This window comes from Littorina saxatilis, linkage group LG17 (genome assembly GCF_037325665.1).
Source record: "Littorina saxatilis isolate snail1 linkage group LG17, US_GU_Lsax_2.0, whole genome shotgun sequence".
Lineage (NCBI taxonomy): Eukaryota > Metazoa > Mollusca > Gastropoda > Littorinimorpha > Littorinidae > Littorina > Littorina saxatilis.
In genome coordinates this window covers 25501413-25508209 of record NC_090261.1, presented here as the reverse complement: position 1 = coordinate 25508209, position 6797 = coordinate 25501413, and positions in this window count along the sequence as shown.

The following is a 6797-nucleotide window of genomic DNA, read 5'->3' as shown; positions in this document are numbered from 1 at the left end:
CGAGATAGGTGAAATTGTCTACCTCTTGCAGTGCTTCACCATCCAGCGTGATGGGGGTCGTGTTGGCTGTTGCGTTGGTCCTAAGGACCTTGCTCTTCCCCTTGTGGATGTTGAGGCCAAATCGAGCGGAGTTGTTGGCCACAGTGCTGGTCTTCTCCTGCATTTGTTGTTGGGTATGGGAAAGAAGGGCCACGTCATCTGCAAAGTCCAGGTCATCCAACTGTGTCCAGAGTGTCCACTGGATTCCGTTCCGCTTCTGGGCTGTGGATGCCTTCATCACCCAGTCAATCACAAGTAGGAACAGGAAAGGCGATAGTAGACATCCTTGTCTCACGCCTGTTCTCACTTGGAAGGCATCTGTTAGTTGACAGCCGTGGACTACTCTGCAGGTCAAACCCTCGTATGAGTTCCTGAGGATGTTGGTGATCTTTTCCGGCACTCTATGATGTCTCAGCAGTTTCCAGAGGCTTTGTCGGTCAACACTGTCAAACGCTTTCTCGTAGTCAATAAAGTTGACATAAAGAGACGAGTTCTATTCGTGTGACTGTTCGAGGATGATGCGCAGCGTTGCTATCTGGTCCGTGCATGACCTGTCTTTTCGGAATCCTGCTTGATGGTCCCGCAGCTGTGGATCGACAGCGTCTTTCAGTCTATTCAGTAGCACCCGATTGAACACTTTGCCTGGGATAGACAACAATGTTATCCCTCTGTAGTTTGAACAGGCGCTCAGGTCTCCTTTCTTGGGCAGTTTGATGAGGTACCCCTCCTTCCATTCTGATGGAACTTGTTCTTCTTCCCAGATCTTAAAGAAAAGGGGATAGAGCATCTCCACGCTGGTCGCCAAATCAGCCTTTAGCGCCTCCGCTGGGATACTGTCAGGTCCTGCCACCTTGCCGTTTCGCAACGCAGTTTGATGGCCTGGCTGATCTCCTCTTTTGTCGGCGCGTTGCAGTTGATGAAGAGGTCGCCGTTGGCTGGTGGGATGTCTGGTGGATCCCGTGGAGCTGGCCTATTTAACAGCTCCTCAAAATGTTCCATCCATCTTTTCCTTTGTCCTGCTTCATCAGATATTGACTTGCCCTCCTTGTCCTTCACAGGTCTCTCAGGCTTGCTGAACTTTCCGGACAGCTTCTTGATGGTGGCATAAAGGTCCCGCATGTTTCCATGGTAGGCGGCTTCCTCTGCTTCTGTTGCCATCGTATCCATGTAGTTTTTCTTGTCGGCCTTGATGCTCTTTTTGACGGTTTTGTTTGCGCTTGTGTATTTCTTCTGTGCTTCTGCTTTTCCCGTTCTGGTGCGGCTGTTGTTGATTTCTGATTTCTTCAGCTTTCTATCCTCAATCTTTCTCATTGTCTCTGCTGTGATCCACTCTTTGTGGCTGCGTTTTAAGGGACCAAGCACCTCTCTGCAGGTTGATGTGACGGCCTCCTTCACTCCCTGCCACTGCTTGTCTATAGTCTCTTCCTCGAGTATCTCCTGCAGGACCTCAAACTTGTTGGAGAGAGCGATCTTAAAATCCTGCATCTTAGTGTTGTCTTTGAGGGCCGTGGTGTTGTATCGCTGACGTTGGCTGGAACCCTCTGTCCAATTCCTTCTCTAAAACCTTTATCCTTATGTAATAAAGTTCTGAGTTCTGAGTTCTCTCTCTCTCTTTCTCTCTTTCGGGTTTTAGATTTTGCAGTTACTTCGTTTATTGCTCTCCATAAGGAAGCGGTATCTGAGAAGAAAGATACCGCTTCCTTATGGAGAGCAATAAACGAAGTAACTGCAAAATCTAAAACCCGACAACATTCAACTTCGGTTGGTATTTCACCCAGTGCCTTTAATGATTATTTCTTATCTCTTCCTAGTAAGCTTTTGGAGTCTACCTATAGGGAAAATGACAAAAGCGAGTATGAATGCCCACAATTTCTTCAATTATTTTGCCAGGCTAATATGAAAGAAGTTGAACCTTTTAACATCCCATTCATTGCAGTCCACGAAGTCGGGCGACTAATAACTGACTTGAGTAATAAAAAGTCAATGGGACCCGATAACATACCCGCTTCCTTACTCAAGTTAGCGTTACCCTTTCTTGTTGAGCCAATTACGTATGCGTACAACTTATGTATTGACCGAAATGTGTTTCCAGAAATGTTTAAAACCGCAAAAGTAATTCCACTTCCCAAAACAAAAGACTTAACCGACATAAACAATTTTAGGCCAATTTCGCTATTGTCTGTTCTATCAAAACCATTAGAAAAACATGTACAAAAGTGCTTGCTTCTGCACATGGAAAGCCGTGGTCTTTTCGCTCCATCTCAATCAGGATTTCGCCCTAAACATTCGTGTCACACAGCTCTCGTTAAACTATGCGATACATGGCTCTCTGCCATTAACCATTCGGAAAGTCGGTGCCGTCTTCCTTGATATTGTTGATCATACAAAATTCTGTTAAAAAAAATTAACTTATTTAGGCGACGCATCCTACTTACCTTTTTTTCGTTCTTATTTAGCGAACAGAACGCAGTTTGTCTCCCTTAGTGGTAATCGTTCTTCGATAGGACGGCTCATGCACGGCGTCCCACAAGGATCAGTTTTGGGCCCACTTTTATTTTGCATTTACATTAACGATCTACCACTCTATATATCAGACAAGACGGTTATTAATGACCTTTTCGCAGACGACTCGTCTCTTTACACGTCCGGTAAAAGTTTACAATCTATTGAAACCTCTCTTCAAACGAGTTTGAACAACATATTTGATTGGTGTAAACAAAACTCAATGATTATACACCCAGGCAAAACTAAATGCATGGTGATCACAACACGACAGAAACACCAACTCGCTCCTCTGAATCTTCATCTCAGTTTAAATGAGTCACCCATTGAGCAAGTAACCAGCCATCGTGTTCTCGGGGTCACCATAGACGCTGAATTAAAGTGGCAGTCCCACCTCAACCGTGTTACCAAAACCTTATCTAAAAACTTGTTCCTTCTCTCCAAATTAAAGCATTACGCTGATACCTCAGCACTCAAGTTGTTTTATTTTGGTCATATTTTACCTCACCTGAATTATGCATCTACACTTTGGGATGGTTGTAGCGATGTTCACTTAAAAAAAGTCAATTCTCTTCACCGTCGCGCAGCTAAACTTATCATGCCGGGTCCACAAACATCAACAGATCAAAAACTTAGCAGCCTTAATTTTCTATCACTTAAAGATCAGTTATTATTTAATAAGGCTCTTTTAATGTTTAAGGTACAAATAAACGAGACCCCACAGTACATGCGATCATTATTTCAGAAAGCAACAGACAGATATGGCTCAAACAAATTAATTTCCCCGCTACCCCGTATTGATTTATATAAAACCAGTTTAGCGTTTTCGGGCTCAACAATTTGGAATTCGCTACCATGTGAGATAAAGGGGTCAAGCACGATTAAACACTTCAAAGCGCAGCTTCGCAAATATCTGTTGTCACGAACAGTTACATTCTGAAGCTGTTTCTAGCAAGAATGCATTGCTATCACTAACCTCTATATATTTTGTTGATGATGATAATGATGTCGACGATGATGATGATGATGATGATGATGATGATGAAGTTGTTGTTGTGTGTGTGTGTCCGTGTGCGTGTGTGTGTGTGTGTGTGTGTGTGTGTGTGTATGTGTGTGTGCGTGTGTGTATGTGTGTGTGCGCATATGTGTATGTGTGTGTGTGTGTGTATGTATGTATGTATGTATGTGTGTGTGTGTGTGTGTGTGTGTGTGTGAGTGTGTGTGTGCGTGTGTGTGTATGTATGTGTGTGTGTGTTTGTGTGAGTGTGTGTGTTGTATTGAGTGCGAACGTGATTGCAGGCATGCGGCGCGCGTGTGTGTGCGAGTCGAATTTTCTTTTCCTTTGTATTATCTTGACATACATGTACATTTCAATGTTCTATTATGCATTATGTAGTCGTATAGGTAATGTTGTAGTTAGTAATACTGTATGATTGCGATTGACAATTGTCCTTTTATTGTCTTTATCTTTATGTCTTAGTTTAGCAGGGACAGATTGTAAGACTAGGCGTGAGCCTAAAATCTCCATCCTTGAGTAATAAAGTTCGTTCGTTCGTTTGTTCGTTCGTTCTCTGCGTGCGTGCGTGCGTGCGTGCGTGCGTGCGTGCGTGCGTGCGTGTGTGCATACGTGATTGCATACGTGATTACGTGCGTGCTTGTGAGCTTGTGTGTGTGTGCGTGCTTGTGAGCTTGTGTGTGTGTGTGTGTGTGTGTGTGTGTGTGTGTGGGTGTGTGTGTGTGTGTGTGTGTGTGTGTGTGTGTGTGTGTGTGTGTGAATGCAACAACAACAGGCTCTGTTTTTTAATACACGCTATTTTGAACTTCAAAGCACTTTAACGAGTATTACCGTATCGCAAGTGTAACCGAGTGCCAAATGTAACCTACCCTGATCACGGGGTCCAATAATACAGAGTGCCCCTTTCTCGCCAAGCTCAAACAATCAAAACAAACAGACACAGGTTAAATTACCAGGTTCTTTATTTCCATATGATGGTGAGGGGAAATGTGTGGGAAAGCGGGGGTTTACCTTCAATACAAAACTTCCAATGTACTGTATTACCCTCTAAAACCAGAACAACCCCAAACAACACTCTAAATCCTTTACTCTAAAGCTATGCTCTAGATTCCCACTCTAGAACTATGCTTTAAAACAACACTTTAAATCCTCCCTCCAAACTACACTCCAGAATTCTACTCTAAATCCTCACTCTCAACGTTAGTCAAAAAAATCAAAAGACACAATAAAACTCTAATCTAAAACAAACGAAGTCTAAAAAAACAACCTAAAAACAATTTCCCCAAAAACCAATCTAACAAAACCTAACTGAACCCCTCTAACGAAACCTAACTGCACCCCTCTACCGAAATCTAGCTGCACCCCTCTAACGAAATCTAACTGCACCCCTCTAACGAAACCCCGTCGCACATTCCGCCATTCTGTAAATCACAGAATGCACGTCATAAGCATACATAAACAACTCAACAATTTCAACCACCACAAACTAAATCCTTTAACAACAACAACAAAATACATCATTCCTTCCAAATAACATGCCTACAATACAGTTCTCTCAAACATTCAATAAACAAAAGTTTTCCCGAACATTCAACTCACAAAACAATCTACTTGAACATTCAAATAAATCCTCCCAAAGCAGGTCACAACCAGTATACTTTAACGCTGTTTTACCCATTATATAAAAAGAATAGCATATGAATAACATACCCGTCTCAGAAAAGTCACATTACTGTTCCCTTTTTGCTCGTAGCAAACCTGCCACGCGACCGCTCACTGGATACGTCTGTTCTGTTCGAAGCACCAGCGAAAAGTAAATGCCCCAACCCACAACATCCCGCATGCCTACGTCACAAGGTTAAAACAAATTCAACTCAGAGGGGTGTCGGGTACCGAAAAGCGATCATTTTACCTATGCAAATTAAAGAATCGGCTCTTCCGCCAGACCATTTCAATACAGACAAAACACAGTCTCGGAAACCTTAGTGGATCCCCGATAGTACAGGTTTGAATCCTCGATAGCACAGAGGTACCACGAGTTCACGAGTTCAAACGGATGCGCAAAAGTACATGTGTACCATAACTGTCGTTCAGCCACAAGCTGACACACGCATGGAATTAGGTCACATAGAACTGACAGGTTTAATATGCCTCTCCATCAACCGAATTTTGCCGTATTGTGCAACTCCAAGCAGAATCAGTAACGCGGCTATAATTCCATATTTTCCCTATTGAAATTCCTCACACATTTGACCCGCCAGATTTGGCACTGCCATCCAGTCTGAGTTTGGAGTCATTCCTAATTGTGTATACAATCGTGTGTCTTATGATCAAACAACGGTTGCATCCTCACGATGTTCTCGACTAATGAGAGGGCTTATTTTGTTGTTTATACCCTGGGAGTGTACGCGGTGCACTTTTTGAACCGTCTCAATGAGGGCTATGTCAGAGAGAGAGCTGTCACGATTCTCGATGTAGAAGGGGGAATATTTTGTATGAAAAGGTATAGATTGTGGGTGGGGTTGTATTGTTTGTTTGTTTGTTTGTTTGTTTCGTAGTGTATTCTTATTCTTCTTATGTTGGTAATACACAGATTCCTACTGGAAAGAGTGCATTTTGGGGTTTTGTCTTTATACATTTAGTCAAGTTTTGACGAATGTTTCAACATAGACTGGGAATCGAGACAAGGGTGGTGTGTGTGTGTGTGTGTGTGTGTGTGTGTGTGTGTATGTGTGTGTATGTGTGTATGTGTGTGTGTGTGTGTGTGTGTCTGTCTGTCTGTCTGTGCGTGTGTGTGTGTAGAGCGATTCAGACTAAACTACTGGACCGATCTTTATGAAATTTTACATGAGAGTTCCTGGGCATGATATCCCCGGACGGTTTTTTTTTTCATTTTTTCGATAAATACCTTTGATGACGTCATATCCGGCTTTTTATAAAAGTTGAGGCGGCACTGTCACACCCCCATTTTTTCAATCAAATTGATTGAAATTTTGGCCAAGCAATCTTCGACGAAGGCCGGACTTCGGTATTGCATTTCAGCTTGGTGGCTTAAAAATTAATGAATGACTTTGGTCATTAAAAATCTGAAAATTGTAAAAACAAAGAAATTTATAAAACGATCCAAATTTACGTTCATCTTATTCTTCATCATTTTGTGATTCCAAAAACATATAAATATGTTATATTTGGATTAAAAACAAGCTCTGAAAATTAAAAATATAAAAATTATGATCAAAAT